The 21838-nt window shown below is 51.8% G+C and overlaps 1 long non-coding RNA gene across 1 annotated transcript; it reads left to right on the top strand.

The window, feature by feature from the left end:
* Positions 1 to 16168: 16168 nt before the first annotated feature.
* LOC146817893 (uncharacterized) lies at positions 16169 to 21479 on the top strand. The gene is made up of 4 exons (XR_014962592.1): positions 16169 to 16267; positions 16649 to 17409; positions 18537 to 18806; positions 19576 to 21479. It is a non-coding gene; the product is annotated as an uncharacterized LOC146817893 (long non-coding RNA).
* The last annotated feature ends 359 nt before the right edge of the window (positions 21480 to 21838 follow it).

The raw sequence follows: 21838 nt of genomic DNA, 5'->3' as shown, positions 1-21838 counted from the left end.
CACGGAAAATTAGGATATCCTCGATTTGACCGCGGTACGTTCCGCTGTTTCCGACATCCACGATCGCAAACAGTGATGAATGGGAGATCTGGCAGAAAGGCTGTAGCATAGCCATCGCTGCGGACGCTCTGTGAAAAAAATGGCACCTGACTAAAAAAAATCACAACAAGGCCACCAAGTGCACACAGCAAACTAGCCCTGCCCCCAAAAACACCTAACACATCCCAATGACACACCCCCATGGCAAATTCAAAAATACAAATCTCAGGACAACCTACACAACACACCTGACAGCAATACTCCATCTTGACACACCCACATAGCGGAGCATAAAACCAGCCCCTTCCCTGACCAGAATCCTTTGCAATACTCCACAACTGAAGGGCCCAACACCAGAGAACAAAGGAGAGGCAAACCTGCACACATCACACCAGCACAACAACACACACACACACCACCCACACTACCCCCACCACCCTCACAACTGCACCCCAAAACATTAGCTCATCACACACCATGGCACCACAGAAAATGCACAAATTCACAGAGAGTGAGTTGTCAGTCATGGTAGATGAGATAATCAGAGTAGAATCACAAATGTTTGGTAGCCTGGTCCAACAGACACCAATAGCCACAAGAGCACAAATGTGGGCAAGGATAGTCGACAAGGTGAATGCAGTAGAGACCACCCCGCGCTCCAAAATTGAAATCATGAAGCAGTGGCATGACCTGAAGAGGTTGTCAAACAGAAAAAGAAGAATAACTGAGCTGGCTCAGAGAACCGGTGGTGGCCCTCCTATTGCACCCAAAACATTCACTGCATGGGAGGAGAAGGTGCTTGACATACTTCATCCAGAGAGTCTTACAGAAATAGCAGGGGGAGTGCAGGCTGTTAAGGACAAGCAAATGTAGACCATTACACTGCCATGTACTGTCTTGCACAACTACAAAGCTATACCTCCTAGGCCCAAGTACATTCATATGCACCACAATACCCAACACAGGTCCCAAAGATGTAACATCCACTCCATCTAAACACCCCAAAGGTAGCCTGAAACATTCCCAGGGTTGCATGTGTACAGGTAGCCAGCACAACAACTCCCACAAGGTAGCCCTGTCCCACCCCTGAGCAGGATGGAGCACACCCTCCCACCCAGAAGCATGTGGCAGCCATTGTATCACAACAAACAAACATACAGGTAGGTATCCATCTTCACAAGGAGGGGTGTTCGGTGGTGGGAGGCCTGCACAACAACTCCCACCAGGCAACCCTGTCACACCCGTGAGCAGAATGTGGCACTCACCTCCACCATGAAGCATGTGGCAGCCATTGTAGTACACCAACCGAACTTACAGATAGGTAGCCATCTTCCCAGGTTGTTCTGTTTGTGGGTGGGAGGCCTGCACTACTACTCCCACCATGCCCCCTTGTTTCCCATCTCAGCAAGATGGAGCACTCCCCACCCACCATGTGGCAGCCATTGTATTGTTCACCTCCACCTAACAGGTAGGTAGCCATCTTAACAGTGAGGTGTGTGTGTGAGGCCAGCACAACAACTCCCAACAGTACCCCTTGACCCACCCCTCAGCTGGATGGAACACTCCCTCCCACCCAGAAGCATGTGTCAGCCATTGCATTGTTGACTTAAAACTAACAGGCAGGTAGCCATTTTCCAAGGTTGTTCTGTTTGTGGGTAGGAGGCCTGTACTACTACTCCCACCATGCCCCCTTGTTTCCCAGCTCAGCAATATGGAGCACTCCCCACCCAACATGAAGCATGTGGCAGCCATTGTATTGTTCACGTCCACCGAACAGGTAGGTAGCCATCTTGACAGGGAGGTGTGTGTGTGTGTGAGGCCATCACACCAACTCCCAACAGTCCCCCTTGACCCACCCCTGAGTAGGATGGAGCACTCCCTCCCACCCAGAAGCATGTGTCAACCATTGTATTGTTCTCCTCCACCTAACAGGTAGGTAGCCATCTTAACAGGTAGGTGTGTGTGAGGCCAGCACAACAACTCCCAACAGTCCCCCTTGACCCACCCCTGAGCAGAATGGAACACTCCCTCTCACCCAGAAGCATGTGACAGCCATTGCATTGTACACTTCAAACTAACAGGTAGGTAGCCATTTTCCAAGGTTGTTCTGTTTTGTGGGTGGGAGGCTTGTACTACTACTCCCACCATGCCCCCTTGTTCCCCAGCTCATCAAGATGGAGTACTCCCTCCCACCCAGCAGCATGTGTCAGCCATTGCATTGTACACTTCAAACTAACAGGTATGTAGCCATTTTCCAAGGTTGTTCTGTTTTGTGGGTGGGAGGCTTGCACTACTACTCCCACCATGCCCCCTTGTTCCCCAGCTCATCAAGATGGAGTACTCCCTCCCACCCAGCAGCATGTGTCAGCCATTGCATTGCTCACTTAAAACTAACAGGTAGGTAGCCATCTTACGCTCTCTAGTCCCACCCCTGAGCAAGATGGAGCCCTCCACCACACACACAGAGATGTGTCACAAATTCCACCCAAATGAGACAACAAACAGGTAAGTAGACAGTGCATGCACCCTACCATTCATCTAAAAAAGCATGGTGCCATATGACAACACCAGCCCACTCATCCCACAAAAATTCACACAGATCCAATTGCCACTTACAGTGAGCAGGCAGCTAAGCGAATGTAACTGTCACAGCAACCAAAGTGTGACTCACTAATTCACATGTTGAAGAAAGTCTGTGCCCAATCATGCACAGCACTGAATGCTATGTGTAAGTGCCATGGGGCTGAGCATCAAGGACCATATGAAAACAAAGCAAGCATGGTCTGTAGTACAAATTGAGATTTGCACATGACATGACAAACGTATGCATGAAAAAATAATGGCTAGTTCATGCTCAGATGTAACGTCTGCCAGGCAGAGTAATCAACAAAGATGCTTCACATAAATTTGTTGTTGTGCTAGTTGTTAAATGACAACTTGTACTTGTAATCACAAAATATGCACGTGGCGCTTGGTACGTTGTGACATGTTACACCATGGACAAGTAATGTATGTACCTCCACATCATGTCATGATGCACAGTAGTGTACAGACATACAATGTGATAACTAGTAAACAGTGTGGTGTATAACCTGTGAATAAGATACATCTAACACCAAGCTTGAGGGGTGCACTTCAATGACCATTTCCCCTCTGTCCCACTGGTGACCAAGAACTAACTGCAGAGGACGACAACAGCAACCTGGAGAGCGAATCTCCCCCCCCCCGCGGAATATGGACTCTCGGATGATGACTCCCTGGATTCTGAGGACGCGGAGCTCGAAGCCGGCCCATCTGGTGTGCAAGGGTGAAACCGGTCCCAGGACCCCACTGGCCCCCACCACATCTGCAGCAACACCATCATTTACGCAGACCCCTGCTGTAACGGCCTGTGCGGCCTCCACCACCACCAACAGTGCTGCCTGCAACACTCTCCCTGCCCCAGAGGATGACTACCCCACACCACCAACTGAGGAGGGCAAGGAGGGTAGGAGGGTGCCTACAGTGGTGAGGCAACAGGTCCGTGGCAACAGGGCAGGTGGGAGGGCAAGGGTCAGTCAAAGACAACCAGACACTGGGACCGAAGCCCTGGACAACATCATCAGTGTCCTTGGGGCCTATGAACAGGCCCAGGGACGAACTGGCTGGGCTGAGGAAGATTCACTTGAGCTCCGCTTGCTGCTGAGGTCCATGGACACCCGCATGGGCCAAATTGTTGACCTCTTGGGCCAGCTAGTGGCGGTACTGAGGGACAGGCCTGCACCACAACCAAAACCTCCACCTCCCTCTGGTGGCCCACAGGGTGACAGTTCACCATGCTCCCCTGCGGGAAATCCCAGGGAGGATCCCATGGCAAAGCACCTGCCAAACGCCAGTCACTGAGCCAGCCATGATGGCTACTCCCTTCACTGCTGCATTGACTTTTTGGACTGTCCTTCCCCACACTGCGTTCTGAATGGCATCCGTCTGTTGGACTGGGTCACCACATCAATGTGTTTACTACTCGATTGTCTCATCTAGCATCACTGACAACTCACTGCTTCACTAATCACCTTATTGTAAATATTCACCCCCCTGTCACATGTCCCCATTGTAAATAAACACTCCTTACAGACACATGTCGTTGTGTCTGCTCCGTGTTTATTCCAGGATGTGCAGTCTTCACCATGATTACAATGTACCTGGAGTATGGATTGTATGTAGGCAAGGAGAGGCTGAAGGGACCTATGAAAACACAACAGAACAATATTCACTAGTCAGGTGTTAGCATCACAGCCATCACACAACACTTGTCATCAAGGTACTCCAATCTGCACACATTACAATGAGCAACAGTAATGACATAAACATCCTGTAGATGTGCCAAGCTACCCTGTCCCAGAAACATTGGCAGCCAGCACTGAGTCAACAACAGGCTGCAGTCACAAAGCTCACATACACCTTGCCAACAACAACGAAATCAGTAGACAATGGCTCCGTTGTACATTGTCACTCACCTTCAAGTGAAGTAGCGGTTGATGAGCTGTTGACGCAGGTCGACACCTTCCTCCTCTCCACTATCCTTGTCAGTGGACATGGGTTGGTTTTCAGGCGGGGCCTTGGCTGCCCATCAGTATCCAGGAGCAGGGGGATCTCCTTGCGCAAGGCCAGGTAGTGGAGCATGCAGCATGCAACTACAATCTGACACACCTTCTTGGCGAGCACATCAGTGCACCTCCGGTCTTGTCCAGGCAACGGAAACGTGACTTCAGGAGACCGAAAGTACGCTCCACCACACAACGTGTCCTCCCATGGGCATCATTGTAGCAGACTTCTGCTGGTGTCCCGGGATTCCGCAGGGGGCTCAGCAACCAAGGATGGTAGGGATATGCTGAATCACCTAGGAGTGAGATACACAGAGCAACTTTGTAATGTAACTGTGGCAGAGGACAGCATGTCACACACACTGCACCCTACCGGACTCTTCGTACTCACCCACAATCCATGCATGCTCTGGAAGCAGATTATCCATCAGTCGTGGCACAATGCTGTTACGCATGATGTACGTGTCATGGGCCGAGCCTGGGAATTTTGGCACAGATGTGTGAGATGATCATATCCGCCTGGCACACCACTGCACATTGATGGAATGGAAATGCTTTCTGTTCCTGTAGAGGTGCTCACGTGCCTGTGGTGGAACCATGCCAACATGTGTGCAGTCAATGGGACCAACAACATTAGGGATGTGCCCAAGTGCATACAAATCTCCCTTCACAGACACAACGCAAACAATGACTAGCATCACAGTTCAGGTTACGGCAAAACTTACATGTAGGGACGCCCTTAGCTACACCATCCATACACCTGTCCACTTTTCACACAGCTAGCCCCTCACAAACAATATCTGGCTATGTGAATGCACAAAGGTATATGGCCACATCTTGCATGGACAGCCCTCAGAGTAGTACCAACAGCATATGTGTGAAACTGCAACATTACTGTCATCTACCTAGCTGCTGTACCTGCCACACCTTTGTGCGTAATTCACACAGGGCACACATCAAAAACACAATGAGCCAAGACGGTGCGTTTATTGACAAGTATGTGCATGAGCAAAGAAAAGTAGACAGTCAAATCTGCACATTGTGTAGTGTACATTTATCATTGTGAGTTGCTCAGCCGGTTCACACATTGACATGTGTACCCATTGGAAAGTCCATCACAACACTGTTCTGTGTACATGCCCAGCAAAATCACAAGTGACATGTGAGGGAGTACATGCCAATGTTTTTAATCATATACAACAACATGGCATGTGTAGTCAGCGGTGGGGTAAATGTTACATTGGGATTGAGTGCACAATCTTGTGCCATTAATCATGTGTCTACTGTGCACTGTTGAGAACTGGCCATTGGCCATTCACACTGCATGACATGTCCATAGGTGCTGTCAAGGTGATCTCCCACCCAAATCACAGTCACTGGCTCAAATGCATGGCAGCCATATTGCGGTAGCTACCGCCTGGCCCCAGCGGATTGTCACCACCATTGAACAAGCCACAATTGCGGTAGTGATAGGCATATAACCATGGTCAAATGGTGGTTGGCATTCTCCGCCACCCAAATCACGGTCATTCTTAGCAATGTATGCCAGCGATATTGCGGTAGCAACTGCCTGGTTCGTGCAGTGTGTCACCGCCAATGCCCAAGCCACAACTGCGGTAGTGATAGTGATATATGTATTGCCAAATGGCAGTTGGCATGCTCCGCCACCCAAATCATGGTTATTCTTAGTAATGTATGCCAGCCATATCGCGGTAGCGACCGCCTGGCCCATGCGGTGTGTCACCACAATGGCCCATGCCCTTACAGCCAATGGGAACCGCAGTCACGGTAGACTAATGCAATTTTGAAAATCACAGTAGGTGTATTCCGCCAACGCGGGCTGATCATTGGATGTAATTGAAATATGCATGACCACAGTAGAAATCGCCCGGCCCCTACGGTGTGTCACCGCCATGGCCCATGCCCTTACAGCCAATGGGAACTGCAATCGCGGTAGACTAATGCAATTTTGAAAATCACGGTAGGTGTGCTCCGCCACCGCGAGACGGTCATTGGATGCATTAAAAGAAGCACGACCGTGGCCCCTGTGGTGTGTCACTGCCAATAGTGCGCACGTGATCACTCACCTGGGGAGGATTAGGGACGAGGGATTTAAATCGCACTAGTTTCCAGCAGCAGCTTTAGTTCAACCTCAAAGAAAATCAGGGCTGTGGCGCGATGTGGAGATGTGCTCAGGAACAGGGCTAATGAGCGAACCTGGTGTATTTTAAATGCGCGATGTTGCACATGTCACGGTAAGCGTCTGAATAGGGCTAAGCAGCGAACTTGGTGTATTTTACAGGCGCAATGCTATATATGCTATGGTAAGTGTTGGACTTGGCCCTTCTGGCCGGTTCACCCCGAAACTTTTTGCTTAATATTGTGACTTGGTTTAGTGATTTTATTGACTTCGGCGCACTTTACCGCTGTGTCCCAGGGTAAAGTGCGTGCGTGTTGTGAGGGTGGCCTGCCCTCCCATAGGAATGCATGGGGGAATGTATGGGTCCCGGTAGTTCCTGATGCGTGGGGTGTGCAGGCCCGTGTTTGGTATGTGCGGACTCGTGGGAGTGAATGCTGCGCGTTGATGTGTGCAGCGTGCATGTACCTGGTGTGGAAGTGCCACTTCTAGAAGTGGGCACTTCAGTGTGCAGTCTGAAAGGTGTGGCTTGTCTGGCGATTGGCTGGTGAGGTCAGGTGACGGACTAGGGAATTCCCCAGAGTCAGGAGGAGTCACCCAGTGGTGAATGGGGAGTTAGCATGTTGATGGCTGGGGAGGAGTGTACCTGGGTCCTGAATAGGACAGGGCTTCCCCCACACAATGCTGGCGCCGGCCCCTGTGGTGCGTCTAATGACCCTAGCCCTGCCAGTGAATAGGGAGAGGGGCTGAGCAAAACAAAGTGCTCAGGAACCTGTTGGAACTGGTTCGCCCCTTCCCTGCACCTTAGACAAAGCCTTGTACTGTATAAAAAGGGGCTGTGTCCCCTTACATGTTGTTCTCTTGCAGGATCCACTTGAGGGGGGGCCTGCTGCTGCTGGGCGCCAGGAGAGACCGCCACTGGGGACTGCCTCCCTGCTGGAGGGCCCTGTGAGCTGGCTCTGGGCCCAGCCTTTGCCCCCTGCTCTCTGGAGGACCTTTTTGTTGCTGAAACATTGCTTGTAGCGCCTGGGAGCGCTTTCTGGACTTCCTAGCGCTGGGCGCACTGTTTTCCTGGACTGGCTGTCTCTCAGAGCCTGGGAGCGCTCTGAGGATCCTTTGTAGCGCTGCGAGCGCTGGCTCACCTTGTAGCGCTGTGAAGCGCTTTGATTCGGCTTGCGGGTGCCCACCCCGCTTATTTGCGTATCGCTGCGGCGGGTGCCTACCCCGCCGAGGATTGCATTTACGGAGAGAGCCCACCCCTCTAATCACCGAGATCCCCGCTGCAGCCCGGTTGGTGACCGGAAGTCAGGCAAGCCTGGGGGCGGGCCGCCGGGACAACCGGAACTGAGCAGAGGAGGGCGGGAGCCTACCCCGCCTCCTACCGAAGCGTCGCGGCTGCTTAACCCCCGGAGCAGGCAGGAGCCTACCCTGCGCCCTGGGGTACTTAGGAAAGTGACGAGGACGGCCGGAGCTGGAGCGGAGGAGGGCGCGAGGCACATTGTCGGTGCCTGCCCCCCTCCGTGTCGAGAAGCAGCCCCGGAGTCCGCCGGAGCAGAGAGAGGAAGCAGCCAACGCGGGAGTCCCCTGCAGACAGCCTGGTGAGTGATTGCGAGGGCTGGGGGACTCCGCGCACTTGCTGGGGAGGGCGGAGGCAGTGCTCACGAGCCCAGTGAGGCTCCAACGGGTGGCAGTGCTCACGAGCCCAGTGAGGCTCCAACCCGGGGAGACAGTATTTCCCGAGCCTGTGAGGCTCTCAAAGGCAGTCGGTGCGGTATCTACGAGCCCCGTGAGGCTCCACCGGAGGGGCAAAGTATCGCTTCTCGAGCCCAGTGAGGCTCCAACGTTGTGCAGAGCCACGAAGGCTCTAGGGGGCATTCTAATTGTTTCAGAGCCCAGAGAGGGGCTCCAGAGGCACGCAGAGTGCCTGAAGTTCGTTTTCCAGCTGCCCAGCACTTAGTGGGCAGCTGCCACGTTTAGGTGGGGGACCATTCTTGTTTTAGTCTGCGCAGCTGGCGCAGCCTGACTTTGCTGAACGCAGGGCGTCCCAGCCCCTTCCAGGCCAGTTGGCCCAGGGACTGCCACAGGTGGTGGCTCATGTGGAGTCTTGCGCAGTTGTTCCTACTTGCACCTCTGAATGTGTTGATGCATCATGTGCCATTGCTTTTACACCTCTGAATGTTTTATGCATCATGTGTGTTCCTTCCTTGCACCTCTGAATGTGTTTTGATGCGTCATGTGCCATTGCTCTACACCTCTGAATGTTTTAGGCATCATGTGTAACGTCCTATTATCCCTACAGGTATTGTGATACGTAGGTGGTTGTTGCTTTCTCCTAGTACAGGTGGTGCTAGTGAGGTTCTAGTTCCCTGCGTGACAGTCTCCTAAGGTAGTTAGGGTTACGTAGGTGGTACTTCCCCGATACCAGTAAGTACTGGTTGTGTGCTATACATATTATTTTTGTGCTACAGTGATTTTATATATTTTATGTGCTAAATATCTAAAAGTGCTAATTCCTGACAGTGGTCCAGGTGGCCCTGTCTTGTACATAATCCCTTGTAAATTCTGCCCGTGCCTGTTGGCACATTGTAAAGTGTGTGTTTTTATCTAATGTGTTGTGTATAATACAAAGGTTATTTTTATAGAATACCTTGTGTGGAGTTTCCTTTGTGGTGGGCCTTGGGTGTTGTTGCTGGGTGCGCGCGCAAACGCTTTACACATCGCCTCAGAGATAAGCCTGACTGCTCGTGCCAAGCTACCAAGGGGGTGAGCAGGGGTTATCTTTGGCGTGTAACTTCCTTGCCCTGACTAAAGGGGTGGTTTCTGCCTGACTTTGGCGCAAGCCTTAGCCAACCAGAAATCGCCAGGTCTAACATTGGTGATCAGCGGTGGGATTTGGACTTGCGTTTGCGCTGTACCGCAGCAGCGACTGGCTACACCACAAAACTCTGCATTAGATAAATCACATTTTAGGGATTATTGTTTTTGAAGTTCCTTTATTTCTTCTCCTGAAGGTATCATTGTGTAATTGTGTCCAGTACATTTGTCCCCCGCCCTGCGCCCAGAGTTTGGTACCTGTGTCACGTGGTGGTCAGGTTGAGGGATCAGGGGTGGTAGAAACTGCCTTACCAGTCCGAGGGGAGGGTTGGGTGTGGATGGTGTGTGGGGCACTAGACAGTGAGTGTGAGTTCTCCAGGATAGAGAGCTCACTGAAACCTTTTGTGAATTGTGTACTCCTGTGTAGCTCCGACCCCCAGGTTCCTTGTGTTAAACTCTTCTCAGGAACGTCCGCCAAAATGGAGCCTGCTTTTAACTTCTGTAGTCTGTTTAGGTACAGTAGGTTGGAGCTGGTAGGGTTCTGTGAGGAGAGGTACATAGAGGTGGGTGAGTCAGATACCCAGTCCAAACTGAGGGACAACCTGATCCTTTGGCAAAAGGAGGAGTGGGAGCGGGAGCGCAGCGAGGAAGATAGGGCCCGGGCCGCACGCCGAGAGGGTGGTGGGTCTGAGGGGAGCCCTGAGGAATCTGAAGAGGAGGAGGGTTACCTGACAGGGACGCCAGTAGAGAGTGAAGACCCCATAGATAGGGAGTCCCTTGCTGGGTCCAGTGTCAGGAGCAGCACCCCATCCCTTTCCCTGTCCCCAGAGGAGTGGGTAGATAGGAGGGAAGAGAGGGAGCATCAGCTGGCCATGGAGAAGCTCAGGTTAGAGCATGCCTGGGGGATGGCGCAGCTGACTATGGCAGAGAAAAAGCTGGAGACCGAGAGGGTCTTAGCGCAGGAGAGGATGGCGGAGGCTGAGAGGGCCTTCGCCAGGGAGAAATCAGTGCTGGAGAGTAGATTATCGCCTGCGCGCAGTCGTAGTTTTCTGGGCTCCCCAGGGAGGGTTGAGTCCAGTGGTGGCAGCGAAATAGAGTCCCGTGCGACAAGTCCCACGCCCAGTTCCCCGAGTCTGGTACCTGTTTCCCAAGAGGAGGAGTATAGGTTGAAGTTATGGGGCAGTAGAAAACCGTCTCACCAGCCGTGGGGGTTGTTTGTGGATGACTGTCATGAGGCACTGTGGGACTGGCTGGAGGTCAACACGGAAGAGGATTTGGATATAGTGCTCAAAATGATTGTCAAAGAGCAGATGCTCAGTAGTTGTTCTCCAGGGTTGCGCCAGCACCTGTTGAGGTATGACTACTTTTGTCCTTGGGAGCTGGCAGAGGAAGCGGAGCGCTGGGAAAGCGCTAAAGGTTCTCTGGAGTCATTAGGGAGTGACTCAAGTAGTGGTTCAGGTATCTTCCAGCCCAGCGTGGTGGAAGAGGCTCCGTGTAGCCCAGCTAGGTCCCAGGATAGCGAGGAGGGTGTAGGGGCTTACGGCCTGGCTCAGTGGAGCGGGAGTAAGTGGGTGACCGAGGGTCCCCAGGCGTACGAAACCCTGCCTCGGGACTTGGGTGGTTTCAGGAGGGAACACCAAGTTGGGGACCTAGGCTGTCCTGTTAGCCCATTTGAGGAGGATCACCTAGTGAGTAGAGGACCTGGAGCGCCTGTAAGCAGGGCTCCTGTGGTTCTAGAGTCTGGCAGTACCGCTCCGGTAGGGAGGGTACAGGAGTCCAGCGTGAGGGGTGATTGGGGGATGAGTTTCCCAGTGGGTGCACCAGTGGACCAGGGACTAGCCAGTTGGGCTAGATCTTCTTGGGGGGACCCGGGTGGCGCCACTTCTGTTCTGGGGGATCTTCGCGCACTGTCAGGTGGGCAGGGGACGGGAGATCTGCGCCAGACAGACAGTCACACGACACATGGGTCATGTGTCAGCCTCAGGGGGATGGTGTGTAAATCCCCAGAAGTCCTGGAGTGCCAGGCAATTATTCCACCGAAGGTTTTAGACCGGAGGTTGGAAGGCCAGGTTCAGGAGCAGCCTGACCTGAAGGGTCTGACTACTGTAACCAGTGTCCTGACCGGTTCTTCTTCCAGAGGGACCGCCCCAGTTGGTAGGGAGCAGGACTCTGGAAGGGGGTGCAGAGGGTGGGAGAGCCCACCTCTGACCCCGGTGCAACCTGAGGGGTTAAACCCTAGGTTGGTAGACCAGCTCTCAGGGAGGGGTCCTGAGCTGGTTGGTGAGGTATGTTACGAGGGTGCCTCTCAGAGGAGGAGAGGGCGGAACCCTAGGAGAAGAGGTAGGGGGAGGAGAGCCTCACCCGCGACTTCTGGTCAGCCTGAGGGTACGGGCCCTAGGCTGGAGGATCAGTGGCAATTTAGAACTGCCCTGATGAGGGGTAGAGTGGAGAATGGCTGCTATGTGCCAGGGGTTACTACCCCCCACTCTGTGGTTAGGCAAGGACCAGTGGCACCTGGGGGGCCTAGGGCCTGGTCTTGGCCGCGGACAGCTTGGGAGTACCAGTGGGGTAGCCCAGCTGGTCCGGTGAGTGGTTTGAGAAGAAACTCCATGGGTTCACCGTGGCGTAGAACCGGAGGGTGAACCGGCAGTGGCGGGCCCGCGTCCGTGTTCTATCGCCCCAAGCAGGGAAGTCCATCACGGTGGTGATTGGTCTACCCTGCGTTTTGGCTGGAAGGGGGTTGTGTTGGACTTGGCCCTTCTGGCCGGTTCACCCCGAAACTTTTTGCTTAATATTGTGACTTGGTTTAGTGATTTTATTGACTTCGGCGCACTTTACCGCTGTGTCCCAGGGTAAAGTGCGTGCGTGTTGTGAGGGTGGCCTGCCCTCCCATAGGAATGCATGGGGGAATGTATGGGTCCCGGTAGTTCCTGATGCGTGGGGTGTGCAGGCCCGTGTTTGGTATGTGCGGACTCGTGGGAGTGAATGCTGCGCGTTGATGTGTGCAGCGTGCATGTACCTGGTGTGGAAGTGCCACTTCTAGAAGTGGGCACTTCAGTGTGCAGTCTGAAAGGTGTGGCTTGTCTGGCGATTGGCTGGTGAGGTCAGGTGACGGACTAGGGAATTCCCCAGAGTCAGGAGGAGTCACCCAGTGGTGAATGGGGAGTTAGCATGTTGATGGCTGGGGAGGAGTGTACCTGGGTCCTGAATAGGACAGGGCTTCCCCCACACAATGCTGGCGCCGGCCCCTGTGGTGCGTCTAATGACCCTAGCCCTGCCAGTGAATAGGGAGAGGGGCTGAGCAAAACAAAGTGCTCAGGAACCTGTTGGAACTGGTTCGCCCCTTCCCTGCACCTTAGACAAAGCCTTGTACTGTATAAAAAGGGGCTGTGTCCCCTTACATGTTGTTCTCTTGCAGGATCCACTTGAGGGGGGGCCTGCTGCTGCTGGGCGCCAGGAGAGACCACCACTGGGGACTGCCTCCCTGCTGGAGGGCCCTGTGAGCTGGCTCTGGGCCCAGCCTTTGCCCCCTGCTCTCTGGAGGACCTTTTTGTTGCTGAAACATTGCTTGTAGCGCCTGGGAGCGCTTTCTGGACTTCCTAGCGCTGGGCGCGCTGTTTTCCTGGACTGGCTGTCTCTCAGAGCCTGGGAGCGCTCTGAGGATCCTTTGTAGCGCTGCGAGCGCTGGCTCACCTTGTAGCGCTGTGAAGCGCTTTGATTCGGCTTGCGGGTGCCCACCCCGCTTATTTGCGTATCGCTGCGGCGGGTGCCTACCCCGCCGAGGATTGCATTTACGGAGGGAGCCCACCCCTCTAATCACCGAGATCACCGCTGCAGCCCGGTTGGTGACCGGAAGTCAGGCAAGCCTGGGGGCGGGCCGCCGGGACAACCGGAACTGAGCAGAGGAGGGCGGGAGCCTACCCCGCCTCCTACCGAAGCGTCGCGGCTGCTTAACCCCCGGAGCAGGCAGGAGCCTACCCTGCGCCCCGGGGTACTTAGGAAAGTGACGAGGACGGCCGGAGCTGGAGCGGAGGAGGGCGCGAGGCACATTGTCGGTGCCTGCCCCCCTCCGTGTCGAGAAGCAGCCCCGGAGTCCGCCGGAGCAGAGAGAGGAAGCAGCCAACGCGGGAGTCCCCTGCAGACAGCCTGGTGAGTGATTGCGAGGGCTGGGGGACTCCGCGCACTTGCTGGGGAGGGCGGAGGCAGTGCTCACGAGCCCAGTGAGGCTCCAACGGGTGGCAGTGCTCACGAGCCCAGTGAGGCTCCAACCCGGGGAGACAGTATTTCCCGAGCCTGTGAGGCTCTCAAAGGCAGTCGGTGCGGTATCTACGAGCCCCGTGACGCTCCACCGGAGGGGCAAAGTATCGCTTCTCGAGCCCAGTGAGGCTCCAACGTTGTGCAGAGCCACGAAGGCTCTAGGGGGCATTCTAATTGTTTCAGAGCCCAGAGAGGGGCTCCAGAGGCACGCAGAGTGCCTGAAGTTCGTTTTCCAGCTGCCCAGCACTTAGTGGGCAGCTGCCACGTTTAGGTGGGGGACCATTCTTGTTTTAGTCTGCGCAGCTGGCGCAGCCTGACTTTGCTGAACGCAGGGCGTCCCAGCCCCTTCCAGGCCAGTTGGCCCAGGGACTGCCACAGGTGGTGGCTCATGTGGAGTCTTGCGCAGTTGTTCCTACTTGCACCTCTGAATGTGTTGATGCATCATGTGCCATTGCTTTTACACCTCTGAATGTTTTATGCATCATGTGTGTTCCTTCCTTGCACCTCTGAATGTGTTTTGATGCGTCATGTGCCATTGCTCTACACCTCTGAATGTTTTAGGCATCATGTGTAACGTCCTATTATCCCTACAGGTATTGTGATACGTAGGTGGTTGTTGCTTTCTCCTAGTACAGGTGGTGCTAGTGAGGTTCTAGTTCCCTGCGTGACAGTCTCCTAAGGTAGTTAGGGTTACGTAGGTGGTACTTCCCCGATACCAGTAAGTACTGGTTGTGTGCTATACATATTATTTTTGTGCTACAGTGATTTTATATATTTTATGTGCTAAATATCTAAAAGTGCTAATTCCTGACAGTGGTCCAGGTGGCCCTGTCTTGTACATAATCCCTTGTAAATTCTGCCCGTGCCTATTGGCACATTGTAAAGTGTGTGTTTTTATCTAATGTGTTGTGTATAATACAAAGGTTATTTTTATAGAATACCTTGTGTGGAGTTTCCTTTGTGGTGGGCCTTGGGTGTTGTTGCTGGGTGCGCGCGCAAACGCTTTACACATCGCCTCAGAGATAAGCCTGACTGCTCGTGCCAAGCTACCAAGGGGGTGAGCAGGGGTTATCTTTGGCGTGTAACTTCCTTGCCCTGACTAGAGGGGTGGTTTCTGCCTGACTTTGGCGCAAGCCTTAGCCAACCAGAAATCGCCAGGTCTAACAGTAAGCATTTGAAAATAGAAACGAGATTCATAAGAATGACGCAGAGCAGGTTTAAGAACCAAGTTTGTGGCTATGTTCGTCATGCGAAGGAGAGAGATTATATATTGTCAATATGGAGTTAGATGGAAACCCATGTATTAGTTGCTGTAATGCAAACATAGGGAGACATATTGATGATATTATGGTGCTGTATTAAGCTTTTATCAGTTGGTGCAATGCAAACACAGTGAGATATAATGATAACATTATGTTGCTGTATTAAGCAGGAATGTTGATGTCAATGGTTCCATAAATATTAATTTTGTATTCTAGATACCCCTGACGAAGGGATTTTATCCCGAAATGTATTGGGTCATTTTAGTAAAGTAGTGGCATGTGGATAACAAAAACGCCTCTTACGTTCGTGATTGGAATGAGTAAAATGAATTGAATAATTTATAAAAGAGTTATCGAGTAAATGATGGATAAAAGGATAAGTAAAGAATAAGGAACTTTTGATTGATTGGATTCATTCTTAAACGGCTGTGCATCGTGGAGTGGCACCGAAAAAGGAGTCAATGAGTTTTGTTTATGTTGTGAAGCGCAACTGGACGGAGCGCGAATCATGCTTGCACGCCAAAACTAGTTTGAAGGAGTACATGTGTTTAAATCTTCGAGTACGTTGGTGTGCATCTCACTACATATTGTTGTTTACACTAGAATCTGTCCGACTGTGAGATTGCACCCTTGAGGAAATCTGGAGAAGAACAAAGAAAATAAAGGAAACTTGAACGGAATTAATAACAACATCTTCAACGTAGGAGTGGCTTTATGTCCGCAATTGAATCGCATTGACATTGTAAATGTAACCAGCATTTTTGCATTATTCAGTTGTTTTTATACAGCAATCGAAGTCTGTTTTTTATTAGACACTAGTAACGAACAAGTGACATTTGTAAATGATTATGCCGGTTTCAATATGGACTGGGAGAGCGAGATTAAGTCCGAGGGGTGGGGTTCTGGGAACTGCAGTTTCTGACATCATATTGGATCAAAGGGTGAGACTAGCAGCCGTTTTTCAGGATTGACTCGGCCCGCACAATAGTGCGCACGTGATCACTCACCTGGGGAGGATTAGGGACGAGGGATTTAAATCGCACTAGTTTCCAGCAGCAGCTTTAGTTCAACCTCAAAGAAAATCAGGGCTGTGGCGCGATGTGGAGATGTGCTCAGGAAAAGGGCTAATGAGCGAACCTGGTGAATTTTAAATGCGCGATGTTGCACATGTCACGGTAAGCGTCTGAATAGGGCTAAGCAGCGAACTTGGTGTATTTTACAGGCGCAATGCTATATATGCTATGGTAAGCATTTGAAAATCGAAACGAGATTCATAAGAATGACGCAGAGCAGGTTTAAGAACCAAGTTTGTGGCTATGTTCGTCATGCGAAGGAGAGAGATTATATATTGTCAATATGGAGTTAGATGGAAACCCATGTATTGGTTGCTGTAATGCAAACATAGGGAGACATATTGATGATATTATGGTGCTGTATTAAGCTTTTATCAGTTGGTGCAATGCAAACACAGTGAGATATAATGAATACATTATGTTGCTGTATTAAGCAGGAATGTTGATGTCAATGGTTCCATAAATATTAATTTTGTATTCTAGATACCCCTGATGAAGGGATTTTACCCCGAAATGCATTGGGTCATTTTAATAAAGAAGTGGCATGTGGATAACAAAAACGCCTCCTACGTTCGTGATTGGAATGAGTAAAGTGAATTGAATAATTTATAAAAAAGTTATCGAGTAAATGATGGATAAAAGGATAAGTAAAGAATAAGGAACTTTTGATTGATTGGATTCATTCTTAAACGGCTGTGCATCGTGGAGTGGCACCGAAAAAGGAGTCAATGAGTTTTGTTTGTGTCACTGCCATGGCCCATGTCCTTACAGCCAATGGGAACCGTAGTCACGGTAGACTAAAGCAATTTTGAAAATCACGGTAGGCGTGCCCCGCCACTGCAGAGCCTGTCATTGGATGCATTTGAAAAAGGCTGACCTGGAACACCAATTGCCGCAGCTTAGAACCACTGAAACTACCCCAGGGGGCTATATATGTGTGGGGGAGAGCCTCACATTTCCACAGCTCCCAGAGCCTGCTGCCTGACACCTCTCACTACCAACTGCTGCTGTCTCCAGAGCCTGCTGCCTGACATCCCTCACCACCAACTGCTGCTGCTGCTGTCACCAGAGCCTGCTGCCTGACACCCCTCACCACCAACTGCTGCTGCTCCTGTCTCCTGGACACAGTGATGGCGATGACTGAGAACATCCGGGCTACTCCCTACACCTCCGAGGAGCTGGAGGTCCTGGTGGACGAGGTGCTCACACAGTATGGGAGGCTATATGGTGCTCCAAATGTTGTGGTAAGTGTTTCAGAGTGGAAGTGAGAGTGCAGGGGGTGCACAAATGACGTTGATTTGCTGCAGTATGTGGCTGAGAGTGTGGGGTTGTGTCATGCACTGCCTAGCATGCTGTCACCAGGGGAAAGGGATGTGTAGCCTATTTCACACGTTTCCCTGCCTGCACATCAAAATTGGAGGGACATGTATTGTCTTGTCAGCCATACAGTGATGCAGCAAATTGGTAATGCAGGAGTCAGGACAGTAATTGCTTGTGTGAATGGATGTGTGGCTCCCTGATGTCCTTCACAGGCTCATCTGTGGCCTTAGCAAGGGTTTACGACCAGAGGGTAGTGATGGAATTGTGTCTGACTCAAAATTTGCATCATGGATAGGTCAGCACTATGCTCAGTACATTAATACCAGAGGGTGACACTCTTGGTGGTAATTCACCAATGACCCAGCAGATTGTCGTACGTTTGTGCACAGCCCCTTCCATTTCCACCAGCATGTGTACTGACTGGCATGTGTAGGCACTGTTTATGCTCTCAATGGGTCCCTTCCTGTGACGTTTCTGATGCCCCACGTTGGACCTCAGTGTGATCCCACCTGGCCTGCGCAGTCACTGACCAATCTGACAAGGACACATCACTGAATGTACAGAGTGTAACATGTGTGTTGTTTGCTAGACTATCCATCAAAGAGCCATCTCAGCCCTATAGATTGCACATGACAGGCATTGCGAGAAGGGTGTGGGATTGTAAGATCATGTCCCTTAATGTGACCTCCATTACACAGTGAGCCATTCACAGGGCAAGGACATTGTTGGCTGAGCAGTGTTGGACACAGTTAGTCTGCCCCTAAACATATATTGAAATGTAATGTATGTCTGGATAGTAGAAGTGGGCAGCCTACACTTAACTTTCTGTGCTGGCATCCTGCATGTGTATGAGATGGGCAGGTTGTGTCCACCCTCATACCTGAATGCATTTCCGTATGATTCTCCCATGCTAATGTACCATGTGAGATGCTGTATTGTCTCTGCTAGACATATCTGTGAAATTGAGTTAGTATCACGTCCTGTACTGAGAGATAGTGGAACATAACACTGTGTCACTGATTTTTTCCCCTCTTGTCTCTCATGCCTGCAGCTCAAAGTTCACCAGCGTAAGGCCATGTGAGGGCCATTGCATGCAAGGTGCGGGCTCTGGGTGTCTCCAACCGACGGCGCACACACTGTCACAAGAGGTGGGATGACATCTGCTGGCTGAGCAAAAATGTGGCAGAGATGATGCGGGGGCTTCTCCCTCGGACTGGCAGGTTGGCGCCCAGGAGCATGACACCACTAATGGCCCGCATCTTAGCTGTGACACAGCCTGAGCTGGATGCACGTTTGAAGGAGCATCAGCAGCAAGCTAGGGGTGAGTATTCTGGGAAGGGTGACTTTGGTTGTGAGTGCCTGCATGTGTTCACAGCCTGGGCCAGCGCTGGGCTCTCTGATTTTGGTAATGTGATGCAGTGGCTTGTAAGTGGCCTCTGTGTTAGGTGCAGCTGTCATGCATTTGCCCTACCTGTACTTTCTCATGTCATTGGAGTAATGGCCCTTGACATTGCATCCTGAGTCGTGGCCTTCTGGCATTGTCTGCATTGGGGTAGTCAGTGACATCCCATGGAAGGGAACGGCAGTGTGCATCATCTGAGTGTGCTTTCATCAATGTGTGCATTGCCTGATGTCAGAATTGTGAGGACTAGACATCTGAAACCAATGTGCAACTGTAGTTGTGCCCCAAAGTACATGGTGACTGGCATGAGCTTATGTCCATTGTGGACTGTTATGTTGGAGTCTGTATCTGTGTTGTCCCCTTCTGCTCCCTCCAGATGTGACAGTGGCAACATGTTGGGAGGTACATCTTTTCCTCCCTCAGGGCCCTAGGTGTGCTCAGAGGGATTTGTATGTCTGGTTACTCTGAGTCACCGGCAGGCTATTTGGCTGTGTGGTCATCACATGGCTCACTTATGCCACGTTTGCATGATAACACGAAAAATTTGAATTCAGAAGTGAGGTTGCACAATGTTACTGCACAGGGTGGTGTGCAACATGGGAATATCATCATCTTGTTTAGTGCTTTGATTGCATATGAAGGTTGTGTTGATGCCACTGAACTGACCCTACATCTCTGTCTCATACAGCATCTCCCATGGGCATGGAGGGACAGGGGACGGACACCAGTGGTGAGGCATCAAGCACAACTGCTACACACGAGCACAGTGACAATGATGTGACCAGCGCCTCGGAGGGGGACAGGAGTCTGCTTGAGGAATCACAGCCAAAGACACCAACCTCAACATCATCTAATTCCAGCAGTGACACATCTATGTTGGCGGGCACAGGGAGCGGGAACTCTTCCTCCTCTTCTACCACACAGTGTACAGTGCCCACCTCCCACCTACTGCCACTAGTGCTGCCCGTGTTCACACCAGTAAGAAGGGAAGAGTGTCCTTCACCCCAGGCACCACTGCCCCTGCTCCTGTCTCCCCTGCTGCCATCAGTGTTGAGTCTGTGGACCTTTTGCGACTGCTGTGTGTGGGCCAGACAACTCTCATCAACGCCTTCCTAGACCACGACAAAAAGTTGGCACGGGTTGTTGCTTTCATGAAGGGCATTCATTCAGACGTGGCTGGCTACACCGGACTGTCCAGTCTTTGTCTTGTCCTCCGCAGTGACGGCAGCCTTTCAACTGGCCCAACCTCAGAGTCCAGCTCCAGTCCCTTTGGCCACCCCCCTGCCAGTGGCTACATCTGACGATAGTGACCACACACCACAGGCCTCAAGGTCAAGCTACAGCACACGCAGCACACAACAGCAGCTGCCCAAGCGGTCCAGGGCGCAGACACCATTCCCACAAAAAACTAAAGCCACCCCAGAGCGCAAAGGCAAAAGCCCTTCAGGCAACACCCAGGGCCATAAAGCCAAGAAGCAGGCCTCAGGCTCACATGCCTGAGAAGCATCCCCAGCCAAGGACTCTCCTGTCCCAAAAGTGTCTCACAAAGACAAGCAGACAGTTGTCGTGCCCGCTGATAAGCTGGTGCCTGCTAAGAGTCGACATAAAAAGAGCTCCAAGGCAGATTCACCCACATCCTCAACTCCCATCCAGAGCCCTGTGAAGCAGGGAAAGGACGGCACTGTAGGGGGTACACCTGGTAAACAGGAGATGGAGGAGCAAAGGCAAGGCCATGCCAAGCGTACCGCTGGATCCAGCATGTCCCCAGAGGGAGGGCCACCGGCTGCACCTGATGCAGCTTTGGTGGAGAGTGTGCCTGTTGAGCCCACCCCACTTACCACTCCTCCCAAGACAGGGAAGCCATTTAGAATCCCCAAGAAGTGAAAAGGCACCCCTCTACATTCTCCCACCCACACTGTATCTCATGGCAGCATGACTCCACCTCCACGTGCCACAACAATACCCGGTCCAAGCATCCCTCCGGCTTCCAAAGCCACTGATGCCTCTATCTCAGCTGGGCCTCTCTCTCCCTGGTCCAGTCCTCCAACTTCCCCCGACACTCAGCCACCTCCCAGTCCAACTGACAGCCAAGTCTGACTGGAAGTCCCCCTCAAACACCTGTCTCTCCCACAACGGTGCCTGGACTGCCCATTGTTACCCCCCTGACTGTGTTGCTGACTATGGCATGGTACAATCTCACCCATTCCGTGTGCAGGATCTCATGTACCTCATCTGCACCTTGGACTGGCCACTGACCTTGATGTTCACTGCTGTTTGCTCATTCCCAGTGCAGCTTCTCATGTACCTCATCTGCACCTTGGACTGGCCACTGGCCTTGATGTTCACTGCTGTTTGCCCATTCCCTGTGCAGCTTCTCGTGTATCTACTCTGCACCTTGGACTGGCCACTGGCCTTAATGTTCACTGCTGTTTTCCCATTCCCTGTGCAGCTTTTCATGTACCTCATCTGCACCTTGGACTGGCCACTGGCTTTGATGTTCACTGCTGTTTGCCCATTCCCTCAGCAGCTTCTCATGTACCTCATCTGCACTTTGGACTGGCCACTGGCCTTGATGTTCACTGCTGTTTTCCTATTCCCTGTGCAGGATCTAATGTACCTCATCTGCGCTTAGTACTTGCCACTGGCCTTGCTCTTGGCTACTTTTGGTGCCTATCTGTGTAATATGTGAATAAAGACAGTTACTCCTGTTGTCTGCTTTGTCAGTGTCATTGCTAAATAAAGGGTTTTCTGTGTGGGTATGGTTTACTGTGACACATGCTCTGTATGCCACTTCAACATTGCCAATGGCTTGTTTCACTTTTTCAGGGTTTTGCAGAGGTGACAGACACTTCAGTTCTTCTTGACTCTGAGGCTTGGGGGTACAATGATGGTGATTTGTGATGAACTACTGTAATCATATCATTCTTTGGTCAGGTTAGCTATATTGTACA

The sequence above is a fragment of the Triturus cristatus genome, chromosome 6, assembly GCF_964204655.1.
Source record: "Triturus cristatus chromosome 6, aTriCri1.1, whole genome shotgun sequence".
In the NCBI taxonomy this organism is placed as follows: domain Eukaryota; kingdom Metazoa; phylum Chordata; class Amphibia; order Caudata; family Salamandridae; genus Triturus; species Triturus cristatus.
The sequence above is the reverse complement of the archived record's forward strand: the minus strand, read 5'-3'. Positions and strand labels throughout refer to the sequence as shown.